The sequence below is a fragment of the Macaca nemestrina genome, chromosome 13, assembly GCF_043159975.1.
Source record: "Macaca nemestrina isolate mMacNem1 chromosome 13, mMacNem.hap1, whole genome shotgun sequence".
Lineage (NCBI taxonomy): Eukaryota > Metazoa > Chordata > Mammalia > Primates > Cercopithecidae > Macaca > Macaca nemestrina.
In genome coordinates this window covers 1,115,033-1,135,632 of record NC_092137.1, presented here as the reverse complement: position 1 = coordinate 1,135,632, position 20,600 = coordinate 1,115,033, and the positions used below count along the sequence as shown (strand labels likewise).

General features: G+C 45.1%; 1 long non-coding RNA gene across 3 annotated transcripts in view; it reads right to left on the bottom strand.

The window, feature by feature from the left end:
* LOC105497559 (uncharacterized) overlaps positions 1-15,956 on the bottom strand; it is a 32,950-nt gene extending 16,994 nt beyond the window's left edge. Inside the window, exons 1-2 of one of the 3 annotated variants that reach the window (XR_011611381.1) lie at positions 15,821-15,956; positions 2,850-2,937 (exon numbers count right to left, since the gene is read on the bottom strand). This is a non-coding gene — a long non-coding RNA (uncharacterized lncRNA). Of the gene's footprint in view, positions 1-2,849; positions 2,938-10,831; positions 11,625-15,820 lie in introns of those variants that run through there. The other 2 variants (XR_011611380.1, XR_011611382.1) reach the window with 2 other exon arrangements.
* Positions 15,957-20,600: the final 4,644 nt, after the last annotated feature.

Below are 20,600 nucleotides of genomic sequence, written 5' to 3'. Positions count from 1 at the left end.
TACTAGCTGAGCCCAGTGTTACCCCTCAGCCCTCCCTCGCTGGCTCCAGCATGTGTGTGACCTGCGGTGGTACCAGCTGAGCCCAGTGTTACCCCTCAGCCCTCCCTCGCTGGCTCCAGCATCTGTGTGACCTGCGGTGGTACCAGCTGAGCCCAGTGTTACCCCTCAGCCCTCCCTCGCTGGCTCCAGCATCTGTGTGACCTGCGGTGGTACCAGCTGAGCCCAGTGTTACCCCTCAGCCCTCCCTCGCTGGCTCCAGCATCTGTGTGACCTGCGGTGGTACCAGCTGAGCCCAGTGTTACCCCTCAGCCCTCCCTCGCTGGCTCCAGCATGTGTGTGACCTGCGGTGGTGCTGCCTGCACTGGGGAACTGTGTCTGCTCTCCTACCTTTGTCTTGAGCAGATCCGTCGGTGGTGTTTAAATTGTGTGGGTTTTATCAGAACTCCAACTTGTGGCTTAATTGATAATCTCAAAAATGCTTTTGTTTTCTGTTTATTAATGTTATTTTTCCTTCCACTTTTTACAGGTTTATAATTTTTTCAATTATTGGAAGTGGTACTCAGAGCATTCATTCTAACCCGTTTACTTTTCTAAGAGATCCTTTCAATGCTATAATTTTCCTTTCAAGCTCAGTTTTTATAGGTTTTATAATGTTAACATTTTAATGGTTTTATATTTTTAGGTGACAAAACTCATATTAACATTTTTTATTCTTTTAACATTTTCAATTCGAAAGGTATTATAATTTTCATTTTGATATGACAATTAAGTCAAATATGCCAGTCACATTTTTCCTATTAGCCTAAAGACTAGTGATTTTTACCTGCTTATCATATCATTCACTGAATTAGAGAAAAAACAATCGTAAGAAATACAGTTGTCAATTTTTATCATTATGACGTGATAAAAGACATGCCATGTTTTTGAAAACCCTAAATTAAAAGATCTAGCGACGGGTCTCATCACTAACTTCACGTCGGAACTCATGAGCGTGAAGGACATTCCCAGGCACAGACCCTCTGCCGTGTGGCCGATAGTCCCTCTAATTTCCACTGGAGACAATGTTATACTAAGGTGCATGTTACTGTGGTTTGCTGCCCACATTTCCAACTGAAAGAAATGCTAAATTTCAATTCGAATTTAACGACTAAAAGATATTTTATTTTTTTCACGTAAGTTGACAGATACCCTGCATGCTTAACTGGACATTCAAAACTGCTAATTTATTTGGTTAAGTATTTGCATTTCATTTTACGTTAGAGAAGAATTTCTGTTTTGTCTAAAAACATCTTTACTCTGTCTTCATATTTGAAGGGTTTTTTCTGGGATTAGAATCTAAGTAGGTAGTGGGTTCCCTGGTTTTCCTGTAGCACTTTAAAGCCGTATCCGCTTCGCCTTCTGGTTCCCGTGTCTGTTGGGAAGGCAGCTCACAGTCGCACTGGGCTTCCTGGAGATGCCAGCCTCATTTTGCACAGGGGCTTTCTATTAGGACGTGCTGAGGTGAGGTTTCCTTTGCCTTTATGCTTCTTGTGGATTGCTGGCCTTCCTGAGCCTGCGCCCTGCTAGTGTTAGTTCTGAAAAAATCTGATGAGTTATTTCTTCCAACACTGTTTCGGTCCCTCAGTCTCTCCTCCTCTCCTGGAATTTCATGTGTGTGTCTGTGGACTTCTCACCATGGGGTGAGTCCCTTTTGCTTTCTTCTGTTTTTGCAGTTTTCTTCTCTGTGCTTGGGTCTGGATATTAGATTCTGGCTCGCCAATCCTTCCCTCTCATGTTCAGTCTGGAATTAAATCGTTTGCGTTAGAATTCTCCGGAGGTTCAGAACTAGCAGGGTAGATGTAAATGTGAAAGAGAGTTTATTAAGGAGAAGTGACTCACACGATCACAAGGAGAAGCCCCACGATAGCCGTCTGCGCGTTGAGGTGTGAGGAAGCCAGTGGTGGATCAGTCTGAGTCCCAAAGCCTCAAAAGTAGGGAAGCCCCTTCTGTGGCCTTCAGTCTGTGGCCAAAGGCCCAGGAGCCCCTGGCAGGTCACCAGTGTAAGTCCCAGAGTCCAAAAGCTGAAAAACGTGGAGTCTGATGTTGGAGGGCAGGAAGCATCCAGCATGGGAGAAAGATGAGACCGGAGGGCTCAGCCAGTCGTCTCCTCCCACCTTCTTCTGCCTGTTTTATATCCTAGCCGCACTGGCAGCCGATTAGATGGTGCCCACCCAGACTGAGGGTGGGTCTGCCCCTCCCCGTGCCCTGACTCAAATGTTCATCCCCTTCGGCAACACCCTCACAGACACACCAGGAACAACGCTTTACCAGCTAGCTAGGCGTCCTTCAGTCCAATCAAGTTGACACTCAATATTACCCGTCACACCTTTACACCGAATTCTTTATTTTTATTACACAATTCTCAGATCTTCAAACTCCTTTTAGTTCCTAAAATTTCTATCTTGTCATCTATTTTCAAAAGTTTAATTCAGCTATTTTAAAGTTGATTTCTGACAACGCCTGTATCTAGGTCTGTTTCTTTTGTCTTTTTATTTTATTGCACTTGGTTCTGTCTCCTGTCAGCCTTGGTATATATGTATATTTTCTTTCAATTGAATGTTAAGCTTTGCTAAGAAAATTAAGACTCAGGCAGTGACTTTCTCCTAAGAACCTTCCTTTCCTCCTGGCAGGAGTTAGTGCAGAGCCAGGCCACCTCCATTGCAGCAAATGCCAGAGTGGTTTGAGGTCACATTTCATTCTTTGAGAGTCACTTCCCCTGCTGCCTGCTCTGAGGCTTGGGGCACAGCCCGGGACAGGGCGTTGCACCCCGTCTTGGTCCCCACGGCAAGACTGCGCTGTGTCCTGCTCACCTGTACCATGGCCCCGCTGACACCCGCTCACCTCCGCCACGGCCCCGCTGACACCTTCTGCTTCACTTCAGGGGTCCTTGCCTGGAGCCTGGAAGGAATCGGAAAATGCCTTGAGGACAAAAGTGCTCTGAAAGTCACAGGGACTCCCTTGTGGCCTCACTTCCCTGGGGCATCCGTCCCTCGAGTCCTGGCTGCCTTGGCAGCTCTGAGCACCTGTTGTTTTTCCCCAGGTCTGTGGGTAGAAAGCTCAGTTCTGGCTCCACATTGCTGGTCGATGAGTGGATCCGCTGATCAGACAGGCAGAGAGCAGAAGGTGCATCTCCGAATTCCTCCCTTCTCCCCAGGGCGTGTACCCTGCAAAACATCTCCTGATGTTGGTTTCTTTCCCATGCTTTCACAACACAGAGTGTGTTGTGTTCTATAAGCTGTGCTAGTATTAAATGGCTTTGAGGCCTCAGGGAACTGCACCACAGCCCAGTGCAAAGGCTTTAACTCAGGGCCCAAGGGTGGGTTTTAGGGGGCTCATCAGTGAATTTCTAAGACGATAGGTAAAGATTTACATCATTTACTGCTTTGCACTTTTCCATAGTTTTTTTCCAATCATCTGATTTACACCTGCAGCATCTATTGACTGGTTTCTGGCCATGTTCCAGAAGCTTCGGTAGGCTCCAGGGCTGCGACGATCAATAGAAGTGTGGCCTGGCCCTTGTGGGGCATGAAGCCTGGTGAATTACTCACACAAAATCACTGCCTCCTCTATTATACAGATTGCAGACATCTCATTACCCAGGCAATAAAAAGGGGTCATACGTTTGTGTATTAACCTATATAGGTTAAATATTCTTGATAAGAAATTAATGAATGAACTCTTGACTGATAGTGACTGTATTCTTAACTGCATGAGAATATGTTGGGAAGATATCCAGCAGGCAACAGAATATTCAAATATGCACTTGAATTTTTAGAATGGACTTCAAATAGAAATAAACCATGAATACATTTGGGCTGGACTCTTCATCAAGTCCCCAAAGCTTGTTTTCTTTTTTTTCCTTTTTTTTTTTGAGATGGAGTCTCACTTTGTTGCCCAGGCTGGAGTGCAGTGGCACAATCTCGGCTCACTGCAAGCTCTGCCTCCCGGGTTCACACCATTCTCCTGCCTCAGCCTCCCAAGTAGCTGGTATTACAGGCACCCACTACCACACCAAGCTAATCTCTTGTACTTTTAGTAGAGACGGGGTTTCACCATGTTAGCCAGGATGGTCTCAATCTCCTGACCTCGTGATCCGCCCACCTCGGCCTCCCGAAGTGCTGGAATACAGGCGCGAGCCACCACACCCGGCCAAAGCTTGTTTTCTTAGTTGAGAAATGTACAGAGACTCTGAGTTGAGAATTAGTTTCTGAGTACAAAGTTACTTAGACTTCCATAGGCTTAAGAAGGATGAATAGAAATGTTTGAGCAATATTATATGATTCTCCCCAACTTGAGCTGTAATAAAAATAGAAGATTATCCTTTCATTGGATTATTTCCTTGTCTTGTTAAGTACATTAAAAATGTGTAAGTATATGAATTTTGAGATGTTTGAGTTTCAGATTTTTTCTTATTGAATATTATGTGTATTTCAGACTTTGTTTTTGGCCCAGACGCTTAGTGATGGGAAAGTGCTTTCGTAGAGAACCCCACTGCATCCGAGGCACAGGGAGGTTCCTTTGCTTCATAAGTTAATCAGGCAGCCATTCATGAATCCCTTTAATTAATTATTTATTCAACAACATGTGCTAACCTCAGTTTACCCTTCAGGCTCTGTGCGGCCACGTTCCGGCCTGACAGCTCCCTGGCCTTCAGCTCTGCCCGTCCTCACTCTGGCCTCTGTCTCCCCAGACAAGTGGGCCAGGCACCATTTCACCTCCAACACACGCCTCCTTCCAGCCCCTTCCTTCCAGAGCTGCCAGGCGGGCCCTGGGGCATCCCACTCTGCGCTCTGGTGTTTTCACCACCGGCCATCGACCGCACCCTCAAAAGGCCTCCATTTCCTTCCTGATTCTGCTTGAGTACAAGTTGCATGACTAATCATTCTCTTGCAAACACTAACTGCCTGCTGCACTTTGCCTCTGCCGTACTTATCTAGGAAGACTGTAGCCTTGGTTAAGCTCAACTGTTGGAACCGAACTGTCGATTCCCTCCTGGGCAGGGGTCGCCCCGAAGGATCACCGACACGAGATTCACGGCAGAGAGTTATTTATTACTAGCGCGCTAGGGTCCCAAGCTCTAAGTTGGCCCTGGGACCCCGAGTGCTTGTTACAGGTTGTTTATATAGGCAAACACAAGTTCAAACACAGCTTAAGGCGCGAAATTCAAACAAAGCTTTAGGCGCGTGGTAATTGGGTCTAGCTATGGCCTGAGCAAGGTGTCTTGTTCTAATTGGTTAGAGCAGGACCTTATGAGGTTTTTTTCCTGGAGTTGCTGATTCCGGGAACTTCCAGGCAGGGTGGGACCCCATGGGGTTGTCTCCCGGAATTGGCAGGGTGGGACCCTATCAAGGTGGGACCCTATCGAGGCAGGGTGGGACCCTATCCAGAGCCACCTGGTGTTAATTTTTTCTATATGAGGCCTAGTTTCTAAGTTTTATGAGGCCTAGTTTCACAACCATCCATCATCTCCATCATCTTCGCAAGCACCTGAACCCTGTGAGAGGGAAAAAAAAGCTTTGCTGACCTGGCTCAGTTTCCACTTAGGATCACATTGCAAACAAGCACTCAGACCCTCCTGCTGCTCTGACTGTCAGAGGCACTGGAACCAGGGTAACCCCGTCTTGAGTAGGGGATGGGTAAAATGAGGCTGAATCCTACAGGGCTGCATTCCCAGGTGGTTAGGCATGCTAATTTACGGGATGAGATAGGAGGTCAGCACAAGATAAGGTCATAAAGACCTTGCTGATAAAACCGGTTACAGTAAAGCAGCTGGTCGAATCCCATCAAAACCAAGGTGGCCACAAGAGTGACCTCTGGTCGTCCTCACTGCTGCACTCCCACCAGCACCATGACAGTTTTCAAATGCCATGGCAACGTCAGGAAGTTACCTTATATGGTCTAAAAAGGGGAGGCATGAATAATCCGCTCCTTATTTAGCATATCATCAAGAAATAACTATAAAAATGGCCAATCAACAGCCCTCAGGGCTGCTCTGTCTTTATTTCTCTACTTTAATAAACTTGCTTTCACTTTACGGACTGGCCCTGATTTCTTTCTTGTGAGAGATCCAACAACCCTCTCTTGGCGTCTGGATTTGGACCCGTTTCCTGCAACACACCCTACCTGTTTTAGTCTCCAGCCTCAAAAACTACTACCCTCCCTCCCTGCTTTCCTTCCTCCCTCCCTCCCTTCCTTCCTTCCTTCTTTTCTTCCTTCCTTCTTTTCTTCCTTCCTTCTTTCCTTCCTTCCTTCTTTCCTTCCTTCCTTTCTTCCTTCCTTCTTTTCTTCCTTCCTTCTTTCCTTCCTTCCTTCTTTCCTTCCTTCCTTTCTTCCTTCCTTCCTTCTTACCATCCTTCCTTCCTTCCTTCTTTCCTTCCTTCCTTTCTTCCTTCCTTCCTTCCTACCATCCTTCCTTCCTTCCTTCCTTCTTTCCTTCCTTCTTTCCTTCCTTCCTTCTTTCCTTCCTTCCTTTCTTCCTTCCTTCCTTCTTACCATCCTTCCTTCCTTCTTTCCTTCCGTCCTTCTTTCCTTCCTCCCTCCCTCCTTCCCTCCTCTTTCTTCTCCTCCTCTCTCTCTCCCACTCCCTCTATCTTCCCCGACTCCCGTTTAATCTGCTGCAGATCTTTCTCCCTAAATAAAATACAAATTAGGAACAATTGCATGGGGCTTTCCTCACCTGTCTGTCGCCGAAACTGCCTCCTCATCTGTTTCTCGCTGGACATTCCCCGCTCCCCTTCTTCTTGAGGAATCCTCCCCAGTGACTATGGAACGCACCACATTCCCCTTTTCCTGCAATGATCCCCTTTTCTCCCTGTTCGGCATTTTTATACAATACTAGATTACTCTCAGTCCCTTGTGGACATAGCCTATTACCTCCTGTATTGAAAAGAATAAACCATCTCTTCCTTTCATCCTCGGGAGGCATCACCCCGTTTCCCTATCAGAATCAGGGTTTTGGAAGACCAGGCCCCAACTGTTACCTCCACCTGTTCTTTATCTCACATTCTCTCTGTCATCTGTTCCAGCTAAGCATTTATCTCGCTGCCCCACAAGGAAGCTCATTTAGGCCTTAAATAAAACCCCTGTTACCGGATATTAAAATCCTCACAGCAGAGTCCTCCACATACAAGGCCAATGCTAAGTGATTATGAAGCAGAATAATTAATGAAAAATAAGTAAGGCCTTTGTCCTTTGTGGGAGGCCCAGTTGGAAACTCATCTTCAGAAAATTACAACCCTAATTATTTTTCCTGTAACATTCAAGAAAGGGCCCAATGTCCACTTAGTAGTAACCCAGACAGAAGTAAAAATCTCGATTCAGTTCTGTGGATCTTAAACCCCGAGCTGTGGCTCCCTGTTCCTCCTTGAAGATAAAAACGTGCCCTTTGAGTCTTCAGAAAGGAGCAGTTGAGAGAAGGTGACCTGTCAGGGTTCTCCAGAGAAATGAAACAGGTGGGATGGGCTCAAATATGCAGCTCCATCAGTAAGGAGGTGGCTTGCGAGGAATTCGCTCATGAGATGGACACGTCCACTGTCCTCATGTGGGTCAGCAGGCTCCAGACCCAGGAGGAGCAGATGTTTCAGCCACGGTCCGAAGGCAGGAGAGAGCCAGTTTCTTAGTTCCAAGTCAGCCAACCAGAAGGAATTCCCTCTTATTCTGAGGGAGGGTCTGCCTTTTCATTCTCTTCGGGTTCCAACTGAAGAGAATGGACGAGGGTCACTGACCCTGGGGACAGCGATCTGTTTGACTCATTCTACCCGTTAATCTCATCCACAAACACCCTCCCAGAAACACCCCCAATGACGTTTTGTCAAACATCTGTGCATCTGGTGGCTCAGCCAGGGGGGCACAGAATCCATACTCCACGCAGCCTCAACATCTGCCCGCACAAGACGGCTCCAGAGGACAGTGAGCTGTTCCCTTATTCAGTCAGCTCAGCAGCTTTTTAACACTGACGTCAGATTCTCAATGGGAAAAAAAGGAAAATAGATCCTAAGAGGCTAATCTGTAAATTTTTTTGATTCAGCAATACCACATATAAGAATTTACCATAAATGATTAAAATAATAGTGCAACTTTATTAAAAACATATTCAAGGATGCTCATTACAGCCTTATTAATAACAGCAAAAATATTGGAAACATCATCTACCTATAGAGAAAGGGATTAAGTAAAATGTTTATGCAGATGTAACCAAGAATGAGGTAAATTTACATTTATACATATGAGACAAGGTCTATAATACATGAAGAGAAAACAATACAGGTGTGAACTGTGCATATTAAATGGTATCTTTTCTGAACACGTGAAATGTGTGTAGAAGTGAGGTGTGTTCTCAGACAGGCTTGTGAGGGCCATTCATTCACATCTGTTTCCAGCTTGACAGTGAGGTAATGTAACATTGGGAGCTTGATATGGCCATGATCAGAATATTTACACACGAGAAATTGTCAAACAGTAAAAATTGGAACTTTAGAAAAAAAAAAAACAGAGGAATTTGATAAGATCCCAAAACATACACTGTATATGTATACATGTTTGCCTTTCTGTATCATAAAATGTCAATTATGGTTATCTTAGAAGTAGATGTAACTATGAAAAGTACTTTTATTTCACTTTAATAAAATTTGTAATTTTATTTTTTAAAGAAATAATATCTATATTATCAATATAGTTTTATATATTATCAATACCCTAAAATATATACACTGTGAGGGCCTATGTATACAATATATTTATTGTCAATACTATTTATGTATTTTTTCTTCAAAAAGGCATATACCCTACTTATATTTAACTGAACGCTACTGCAAATTTCAAAAACTGATCTAGTCCATGGAATTGTTTCACCAGGAAATACTACTTACAATTCCCTGTGAAGTTTTATGTAAAATACAGATTTTTACTTCAATTATTTTCCTTTAATTTTTATTAAAATATCATTATTTGGTAAGTTATTATAAGGGATATCTATATATAGTATATGAAACACATTTTAAGCTTGTAACAAATTATGATGTTTTTGCATGGAGAGTGTTTGAATATCAAGTGGATTTTTTTTCAAAAATGAAGATTTTGGAGCCTGCCAGGGACACTTCAAACTGCTGATCTGCAGAGACTGCACTCAGTGTCTACATCTGTTCATCTCCTGCGACTCTCTGGAGGCTACGTGACCCCGAAATCCATCCAACTGAATAAATATGTGTGAGACTCTTGTAGATAAAATATCGTATTAATTATCACAGAAGTAAAATAGTCCCCCAACCTCAACGTGGATGGAAAATACTTCCATGGTATTGACCCACCGATGCCTGTGGCCCTGTGGGTGGTGACTGAGGCCTGTGGGTGGTGACTGAGGCCTGTGGCCCTGTGGGTGGTGACTGAGGCCTGTGGGTGGTGACTGAAGCCTGTGGGTGGTGACTGAGGCCTGGGGCCCCGTGGGAGGTCACTGAGGCCTGTGGGTGGTGACTGAAGCCTGTGGGTGGTGACTGAGGCCTGGGGCCCTGTGGGAGGTCACTGAGGCCTGTGGGTGGTGACTGAGGCCTGTGGGTGGTGACTGAGGCCTGGGGCCCTGTGGGAGGTCACTGAGGCCTGTGGGTGGTGACTGAGGCCTGTGGGAGGTCACTGCCACTGTCCCCACCTCACTACTAAAGGGACTGAGAGACAGGAGTGAGGGGGTGGCTCCAGGCCCCCTGTCACCAGTCCCCTTGGTGTGCCCAATCCAGGCCAGGGACTTCAAACACTGTATTGAGAGGTTCAAGAGAGGTAAGTCCTGCCCCTCATCCTTTTTTTGTTAACAATAATGATATTTATTTTTCTTTTAAGTGCCCTGTTTGATAAAAATAAAATGATACTGATTTTAATTTACTATCATAAAATGTCTGTCCAAAGCACACCAAATGCAAGTGCTCAGTGATTTTGCTCTCCCATAAAACCCTCATGCGAGCGGCTTCTTCTCCACTTGAAACCCTTTAATTCTCATCAGCATTTTCCAGCAGGATCTCACCGTTTTGTGAGATAAGAATTTGAACTTTCTTTAAGTTCTAGGGTACATGTGCATAACGTGCAGGTTTGTTACATATGTATACTTGTGCCATGTTGCTGTGCTGCACCCATCAACTCGTCAGCACCCATCAACTCGTCATTTACATCAGGTATAACTCCCAATGCAATCCCTCCCCCCTCCCCCCTCCCCCCTCCCCATGATAGGCCCCGGTGTGTGATGTTCCCCTTTCTGAGTCCAAGTGATCTCATTGTTCAGTTCCCACCTATGAGTGAGAACATGCAGTGTTTGGTTTTCTGTTCTTGTGATAGTTTGCTAAGAATGATGGTTTCCAGCTGCATCCATGTCCCTACAAAGGACACAAACTCTTAAAGTATAATAATAATAATTAAAAAAAAAAGAAAAAAAAAAAAGAGTAGTAACAAGTAGTGTCCATAGTAGTAACTATACTGGTATGAAAGTCAAAAAACTTAAAGCTCCATTTCTTCAGGACTTGTAAGACTTCTAAGGAGAATAATTATAGAGTAAGTTATCATATAACTAATTGATATTTTAACTAATGTAAATAAATAGGTTTTTAAATACCAATATATTTGCTCTTGTTCACATTATTCACAGGATATTTATAACTTTCATTAGTATATTAAATTTCCAGAAAGTTCTGTTTAATCATGTTATTTTATTTTTGTCATCCATATTAAACGAATAAATTTGTGTCGTCTTCAAAAAAAAAAAAAAAGAATTTGAACTTTCCCATGCTTTACTCCTCTCTACCCACCTTCCTCTTACCTTGCAACTCCAATCAGCTATTTGTTTTGTTTTGTTTTTATTTTTACATAGTTAAGGTTGGTGACACAATCCGATGAGTCTTTAATGCTTTCTCCATATGTTAATTTCAAATCACAACTTGAAACCAGCGTTGACCACCCTCTGGTTAATTCTGTAACGGCTTCTGTTCCTGGGGGTTGCTGGCATCATCACAGTCCCCGCTCTGATTCATGCCACGATCAGCCACTGAGGGGCTTCCATCTCCAGCAGCAGCCATGATGGAATCTGGGCATTATTTTGCAACAATGACTCTTCCATAAGTTTTCTTCCCTGGAATGTATTGTTACTGTTCATTTTTTTTCTGCTTTTATTCACCTGTATCTAGTTCCTATAATTGCTTCGCCAGGGAATTATATTTTCCTCTGAACTTTTCTTCCTTTGACTTGGAGTCCTCTTCCTTCATGCACTTTCTGAATCCAAAGTATTTTAATATCTCTTCCTTCTGTCTTATTCCTACATGCTAATTTAGATGACTATGGAAGTCTCAGAAAAATCTTTTTTCCTCAAAAGTTTAAACATACCAGTGGTTGTCTCTGAGCCTGATGTGCCAAGGAGGAATCTGTTGTCCAGAGGTTTTCATTTCTTTGCAGGCGCCTGTGTTCCACTGTCCTGGAGCCCTTGGAGTTTTTGTTTCACCTTTGAGCTCTGCGAGATCTGAATTACACATCAGGCTCTGAGTTTCTCTGATTAGTTGTGCTGGACATACCATCTGGACTTCTGTGAGCGTGCAAGCGCAAGTCCCCTACCTTTAGAAGTAAGATTTTTTTTTTCCATTATCTACTGTTTATGTTATAAACTTTTTCTTCCTGAAAATCTTGTTACTTAGATCAGATAGTGTTCCTTTCATATTTTTCTTCTTTGTCTGTTTTGCATTCTGGGAGGTTTACTGGCCTTAGTTTATTGATATGGGCGTCATTATATTTTCATTATTTATACAATAATATTTTTCCTCTATTCTACTTATGATTTTATTTCAATGGGGTTTCCAAAGGGATGGAAAATTAGAGTGAGTGATCAGACTGGCATATTTTCTAGCATTCTTTTTATTCTTTAAAAGTCTTGTTTGACAAGATTGAACTGGTAATGTTCAATTCACGTTGCATAATCATCATTAGTTTCTTTATTTTATTTTACAGTAATCCCCTTCTTCTCCCAACTTCATACCCATCCACTATCCTATATCCATATTTAATTATACACCTGCATCCTTGGACATATATGGAGTCATTTTTGTTCTGCATGGATGGAATTTTGCGGCAGAGGTCATTCTATTTCTAACATTCCCCACCTTACTATGCTTTTGAGATCTATTGTAATATGACACATAAACGTAATGCATTACTTCAGCTGCTTCATAGACTTTCATCATTTTACTCATCTATTTTCCAAAGGATAAATCTGTAACTTATCTCCAGCTTTTTACTGCTGTGAGCAATAGAACGATGAAAATCGTTTTTAGTCCATCTCCTGTGGATGTAGGTGAGAGTGTCTTTGAAATACATTAATAACCTAATGTTACAAGGCACACAATAAGTCCTGGATACAATTCATGATTATTGTTTATCCTTCCTGGCTATTGTGACCATTTTAAAAATTGCTGCCATTCTTCCAAATTACCACACTTCAGAATTTCACTTCATGGAAATTTTGATCATTCAGTGAGTTGGCTCAACGTATAAAAAACAATGAAAAAATCTTTGCAAATAAATTTCTGGAAGGAGGATGTGGATATTGAATTTGGAGAGTTAGCTCCAGCTTTTTGGCAAAAGCCTTCAGAAAGTTGATTTGGATGAAAAAAAGAATCGGATGTTGCACTGTTCCTATAGAACTTTGTAGCGTGTGACATGAGGGTTTGGTCTGATGGCTGATCAGGGCCTGGTAGAGAGGCCGAAACAAGAGACGCATAGATCGGACCTCGCCCCTGCCGGGGGCAGCTCTGCTTACAGCAGCAGCAGGGCAGCAGACTTGCCAGAGGCTGCAGGGCGAGGCCAGGAGCCTGGGGCGCTGCACAGGTCATCCCATTCTCTCCGCTCCCTGACCTGTGAGCCCAGGGTTCACATCCCATCCTACAGATGCAGAAACGGAGGTCTGGTCTGAGCTCAGTCGCCGAGCTCCTGAGGGTGGATCTGAGTGAAGTTCAAGTTCTGCTCCCTGTCTGGGTAACTGAGGCACAGCAAGTTACTTCATTCACTGAGTTTCGATTTCAAAGTCAAAATAAGAATGCCTACCTTGAAAAGTCCTCATCATGACTCAATCGTAAAATGCCTGAGGTTTTCCAACATACAAAAGAAAATCAACACAAGTCGTTATTAACTATAAGTAACTAAAAATGGTATCAGTTACTCCCACAATTAGTTAGATTATAGATTTGACATTCTAGATGAACTTAAACACTTCTGACATGACTCAGAGACATTATAACTTTCACACTCCTCCCCCCCACAGAAATAACTGCTTCTTCCATTAAAACTGTGCTGTCGATTTAAAAAGAAATAAATCTACAGTGTTGCTCATGATTCTACTTCGCCTTTTATGCCTATTCATTCCATTCTATAATATGATAACCATGCTAATTTGCACTTTGGTAAAATATAATATAAAAACTCAGTAGAAAAGATGTATTTTGCTTCAGTACAAGTTAGCCTCTGGCACACAACTAGACATAAGAAAACATCCATTTGGCCTGAGATTCACAAGCAGCTTTTCTAATTGGAAATTCTAGGACTCCAGCAGCGCCACCTCCACGTGCCCAGCGCAGTCCTGACTCCCAGCAGGGGTCATTCTCCTGCCTCTTCTGCTACGACTGTCCTTCCCAAATGCAGCCTGTTCATAGACTTCATAACTGTAAACAGAATATCCCCATAAGACCTCGACAGTTGGGAGGTCTTTAATGGTTTCTGACTGCCTGATACTAATTTTGACCCTGTTAGATGTATATCCTTTTATAAAATCATTTTTTCCCAGTTTCCTCGGTTTTGATTGTGGAAACATAGAATAAACTGAGCTTTGTATTTCTTGTATCAGGCTTGCCAAACAGCTTGATTTCTCTGAAGCTGGGTTCTCCGAAGCACAATGATTTCTGAACACGATCTGCACGTGTGGAGTTGGAGAGGGATCAGGGAAGCGAGTTCGGCTTTCCTGAATTTTCGTTTGTTTCATTTTATTTGTTTGTTTTGTTTGTTTCATTTTGTTTGTTTTGTTTGTTTCATTTTTAGTTTTCTTTTTTTAAAAAAAATAGTGGCCTGAGCCTAGCTGAAAGAGTACAAAATATGTATTGCAAATTAAACTATTTCCTATAGGCAAGCACTGCCCAAACTACAAATAAGTGAGAAAAAGAGAACTTTTACCTGGAAAAAAAATACATAAACATAAGATGTCCCATCCATTACTTGTGTAAATTGAGAATAGAAAGTGTAAGATAAATTGAAGCTACTTTCAAGAAATTTTCCTTCCCAGATAATTGCAGTTCTCATTCTCCTTTAGTTTTTAGTCTCCTGTCAACACTTTAACCAAGTGCTTTCTATTTTTTTGGAGGGTTGGGGCGGGGTGTAGTCTCACTCTGTCGCCCAGGTGGTATTTGGAGCTCTTACTCCTGAGGGGTCCAGGGACTGTGGACTCGGCTGAGTACAGATCCCAGCAGTGCCTGTGGCCCTGGCAGAGCTGGCACAGGCTCAGATCCCAGGCTCAGTTCCCAAGCTCTCAGGGCAGAGGCTGTGCTGGAGAAGCATGTTGCTAGACCCACAGACCAGTGCTCCCAGAGTGCCTGGGACCTTTCTTAGGATATCTGAGGTTTCTGAAGCCTGTAGATGACTGGTGAGCCACCCGAAAAAGCCAACTTCCCTGGAGGAATTGCTCTCTTTCCCAGTGATTTCACCTCTGCTCACTGTGACACTGATGTGTGCCAGGTTCCCTGATGCAGAGTTACAAGCAGTCAGTAGCCAGTGTGCAATTCAGACCCGAGAAGACAGGCGGCAGAGCCCACCTTTGTTTTCTTAGAAAAGTGTAGACGTCAGTCTGGGCAGGAGCCCTGTGGTTCCTGTGTCTGCGTGTGCCTATGAAGGTGTGAGGCAGAAACACTGTGCCTACTGTCCAGGCAAAGCAAACCACTGCCAAAATCCTGCTCCAGCCTGGGCAACATGGCAAGACCCCATCTCTACAAAAAATAAATTTTAAAAAATTAGCCAGGCACATTGGTGCACACTTGTAGTCTCAGCTACTGGGGAGGCTGAGGGGGGAGGTTTGCTCGAGCCTAGAAAGTCAAGGCTGCCATGGGCTATGGTTGTACAAACACCGCCCTCCAGCTTGGGTTCCCAGTGAGCACCTCCTGCAGGAGTCAGGAGAGAGGGGCCACTTGGCAGTGATGCCAGGAAGCCTCCTGAAATTCTGTTGGGATTCCTGTGGGCGCTGCCCTGGGTGAGGCGGAGCCTCCGTTGCCCAGAGGTATTCCCTGGCAGATGCTCCTTTTTGGCTGTTCCCTGTGACCGTCGGCTCGGGGAGATTCTGTGTTTCTGGTGGAGAGCTGCCCTCCTGGGGCTCTGCTGGACACTGGGGGCCCAGGGCCTTGGGTGTTCTTCAGCATCCACGACGTCCTGTTTCCAGGCTCCCAGTTTCCCTTGAGTGTAATGATTTTCAGCATCTGGTAGGCTCCTTATTTGTTGGGCTCTCTGCTGGAGTCCGTCCATGCTCCTGCGTCCTTCTGAGGTGTTTTTCCTTCTCTCCAGTTAATTCCAGATGCCTTCAGCCCATTGGACAGACAAGCAAGAACGCCATTTAAAGCTTGCTCTATCACCAGGCCTGTGCAGTGGAGAGGGTGTCCTGGGTACTCTCTGAACCCAGGGGGTTTTACGCCCACCCTCTACCATGGCTGCGAATGCCAGACGCAGCACTCAGCCCTGGCCGCACTGATGCGCTGTTGCTGCTAATAACAGGACGTCCACGTGTGTGCGTTACCTGAGGGCAGCTGCCTCTTCTCCAAATGTCCCTGCTCCTCTGGGCTGCGCGTCCCTTCATTCCCGAGTGTAGACGTGACTTTCTCCAGGCTCACTTCTCTCTCGTGCCGTCTTGTGAAACTGGGCATGGAGTTTCCTGCTTTAGCTGCTGACCGGGTGCTTTTGTTTCAGTTGCTGGTGGCACCTCCCATTTTCTACGTCACAGGCGTTGGTCAGTGATGGTTTCATCACGTTTTGGCCACCGTGTGACACAGGTCGCCATAGGGGTTCCTCCTGCCGCTGTCACCAATTACCGCAAACCCGGTGGCTTTCAAACAACACAAATTGTCTTTCAGTTCTGGAGGGCGGGTGTGCGAGTGGGTTTTACTGGGCTAGAGTCAAGCTGTGAGTGGGGCCGCTTCCCCTGGAGGCTCCAGGACAGTCCGTTTTCCTGCCTGCTCCAGGCCGTAGACGCACGGTCCTTCCTCCACCAGGGCCAGCGGCCCTCACTGCCTGGTCCGTGCCCAGCAGTGGGGGCCCCACCTGCAGCCTCAACTCCCTTTCACCGTGTTTCCTGAGGCATCCACAGACTTTGGTGAGTAGGATATGGCCATGTTTGGGGTCCCTAATTCGGCCTAATTCAGCCTTTTAATCCTTCATGGTTTTGTTTGTTTGTTTGTTTGTTTAATGTATTTCCTTGTAACCTCTGCCTCCCGGTTTCAGGTGAGTCTCCTGTCTCAACTTCAGATTCAAGTGATTCTGCTGCCTCAGCCTCCTGAGTAGCTGGGACTAACAGCGCCCACTACCATGCCCAGCTTTTTTTTTTTTTTTTTTTTTTGTATTTTTAGTAGTGATGGGGTTTCACCATGTTGGCCAGGCTGGTCTCGAACTCCTGACCTCAGGTGATCCACCCACCTCAACCTCCCAAACTGCTGGGATTATAGGTATGAGCCACCGCGCCCAGCCCAACCTCCCCTGTTACATACCATTTTGCATTCCATTCAGGAAAAGCCTACTGTATTGAGGACAGCACCGAAAGCTCCGTGACTTACAGAAGTTCCAATTCCTGGTCTCACTACACCTGCATTCCTGAGTGAGAGGGGGTCCTGCAGACAGAAGCCACTCCAGAGGATACAGAGCATCTCCACTGCCTTCCACAGCGATGGGCACTCAGCGAGAGAGACCGTTAATCTGCCTGTGGCCAGAGCTGGTCATGAGGCCTCCATCCCACGGGGGCTGGGGAGACCAGGACAGTGGCGTTGGCAGTAACAACAACATACCTGAAACTTGTTTTCACCACGAAAATATCTGGCATTCTGAAAGTCACCTTTAAAACTGTCATTCTGTTCTTGTTACAGATTATATTGCCACTTTAGGCAATCTTAATTCTTTCTTTTTCATAATATTTTTGTTAATATATCTATCTCACTAATCCTTAAATTTCTTTTTCTGTTTTCTTTCAGATTTTGTCCTTCTTAATTTAAAATTTCTCAATCCATGTTTTTTGTGTCTAATTCTGTTCACTCTTCTCATTTTAATTTTATGTTGCTTATTAATACTTTATTTAATTATGATATTGTAAATTTTACATATTGGATTTCTAGATTTTTTCCTTGGACTACATTTGTTTTTGGTCTCATTAGTCTGAACTATTAGCCTTTATTGAGCTCTTAATTCTCTTATTTTAAAATTATAGTAATTTTTCTCTTGAGATTTTGTTAAATTACTCTTTGTTTTAGTGTTCTCTAGATAATAGACCTTCTTGTTGGTATTTTTTTTAATTTTCCATTTTAATTTATACATCTTTTTCATTTTATAATTTGGTGCTAATAATTGACCAGCAAGAAGCTCACATTGAGTGCCTAGGCTGAAAACAGCGAAGCCTTGAGTACCAAGGGGTACCTGTGTGTGTAGGAATTCCACATAGTCCCACATAGATACACCAAGGGGTGCCTGTGTGTAGGAATTCCAACACAGTCCCACATAGATACACCAAGGGGTGCCTGTGTGTGAAGGAATTCCAACATAGTCCCACATAGATACACCAAGGGGTGCCTGTGTGTGCATAAGAATTCCTATATAGTCCCACATAGATACACCAAGGGGTGCCTGGTTGAAGAAATTCCAGCATAGTCCCACATAGATATACCCAAGGGTGTCTGTGTGTGTGTAGGAATTCCAACATAGTCCAACATAGATATATGTTGGCCTGAAGTTCCCTGCCCGCCACAGGGGCCCTCGGTTTCCTCACACGGAAAATGGGGAACCATTTCTCTTCCTCCGAAGTCTGTTTTGAAGATTCAGTGAGATGACATGAAAAGTGCTTAGTCCATGCTGTGCTTCTGGTAAGTATTTGATAAATAGCAGCTAGCGATATTAAAATAGACGCTGCAGTTAGACGCCATGCACATCCGGTGACGTGATTTACTTGTATTAAGTTCCCCACGGGAGCAAATGAAGGAGTCGTGAGAGCTGTTAACTGGGTGGATATAGTTTCCAAATATTAAAATGTTAATCATGTATGTTAAAGATACAATATTAAACAGAACAACTTGTTTTAAATTATGTAATGTGCAAGCAGAGATATTTAAACAGAAATTAGGCTGCAATGATGGAAAGCAGTTTATTAGTCTTCTTCTCATTTAGTTTAAATTTATTTTAATTCTCTGAAATATACTTTTATCTTGTGATTAGGGTTGAATTTAAACACCCTACATTTAAGAGGTTTAAGTACTAGTTATGTGTGCATTCATAACTAAAAATATTTCAGTAGTATTTTACAAAAGTTTTTGAAGTTAACAATTTTTATAAGAAATGCCATTTCAAACCTAACATTTTCTCAAGAGTCAATTGACGAAAGCTGTGTGTGCCTACGACAGCCCGCACCCCGTCCCGATTAAGTATAATATGTGGGGTTATTGGGAGGGAATGCATACGGACAGTCGTCAGCCCGACAGCAGGATGCCTTTCATCACCCCACGGTGTTCTGTGGGTGTTTCCAAAGCAGGAGACTTCAGGGAAAGTACCGATAAGAGAATACACCTGAAACCCGTGGAATAATGAGAACGAAGCCTGTGTTCTGAGTGCGTCCCAGGGGAGACGCGTTAGTGTGTGTGCTGTCAGAAGCAGACACTGAGATAAGAATCGGGGTGCTTTGCTTTACTAAAGAGGTGACCTGAGGAACCCCTGCTGTGGGGAGAGCCCAGGCTGGATGCCCCTGTTGTGGGCGGCTGTAGACAGCAGACTTCCCGGGAACTCCGATTCCAGAGAACCGCATCTCAGAGGGTGCAGCCGTCAGCTCTGGCTGCCACAACAGAAGACCACAGCCTGGGGGATAAACAGCAGATGCTTCTTCTCTCACAAGTCTGGATGCTACAAACCCGGGGTTCAGGTGCCAGCAGCATGGTTTCTTCTGAGGCCTCTGTCCGTGGCTGTGGACGTGGTGGACGGTGCCTTCTCCATATGTCCACACATGGCTTCTTCACTGTGCTCCGTGGCTGTGGACATGGTGGACGGCGCCTTCTCCGTATGTCCACACATGGCTTCTTCACTGTGCTCTCATGGGGAGGCAGACAGAGAGAGACAGAGAGAGAGAGAGACAGAGAGAGAGAGAGATGGGGGGAAAGAGAGGGCAGGGGAGAGAGAGACAGAGACCGAGAGAGATGGGGAGAGAGACACAGAGAGAAAGAGAGGAGAAAAGAGAGAGACAGAGAGAGATGGGAGAAAGGGAAGGCAAGGGAGAGAGAGGCGGAGACTGAGAGAGATGAGGAGAGAGACACAGAGAGACAGAGAGAGATGGGGGAGAGAGGAGAAAAGAGAGAGGCAGAGAGAGACAGGGAGACAGAGACAGAGAGACGGGGAGACAGAGACAGAGAGAGAGGGAGACAGAGACAGAAAGAGGGAAACAGAGAAAGAGAGAGATGGGAGAAAGAGAGAAGTAGGGGAGAGAGAGACAGGGAGAGACAGAGAGAAGGGGGAATGGGGGTCTTGGCGTTGCCTCCTCTCCTTGGGAGCCCATGACTCCTGTCAGATCAAGGCCCGTGGTTCTGACCTTATCTAACCTTAGTTACCTCCTAAAAGCCCAATCTCCACGCGCAGTCACATTGGAGGTTATGCCTTCAACTTATGCATTTGGGGGACACAGTTCAGCCCACAGCACTGTGTCAGACACACAGACACCAGGGCTTACACCGCTCCCCAGTCCTCAGCCTGTGGAGATCTGCATTTGGGAAAACTGACTTCAGGGCACTTCTGGCTTGCCCTGGGCAGGGCTGAGCCTTTCCAGGGGCAGAAGATTGAGTCTCAGTGAGGCGGAGAGCATCCTCCCCGAGGCTTCAGTGTGTGAGATGAGACACGGGGACCGGGGACGCTGAGGATGAAGCTGCCCTGGTCACCAGTGTGCGTCCCGGGACCGGAGGTCACCTGTGCCCCTGCGTGCTCACAGGAAAGGGGGCTGGTCCGCAGAGCAGGGGCGGGAGCTCAACTCCGACACAGATCGCTGTGCGCACAGCCTTCCCGGATCTGGGCTGGCAGGCCCAGGCTGTCCCTTTCTGGGTCTGGAATCTGCTCTTGGCTGAGCTTCTGAGACCCTCCACGCCCACAGGTCCTGCTGTCCACACGGTCCTGAGTGCAGATCGTTCACTCTGGGTCCTCACAGCCCAGCAGCCCGACACCCGGGTGGGAGAGGCTGCACTCGATTCCTGCCTGAAAAACTGGCTGTGGGATCTCATACTTAGAGTACAAAATTTAAATACATCAAAATAATCATTTAAATATGTCAAAGAAGGAGGTGGGATTGCCTT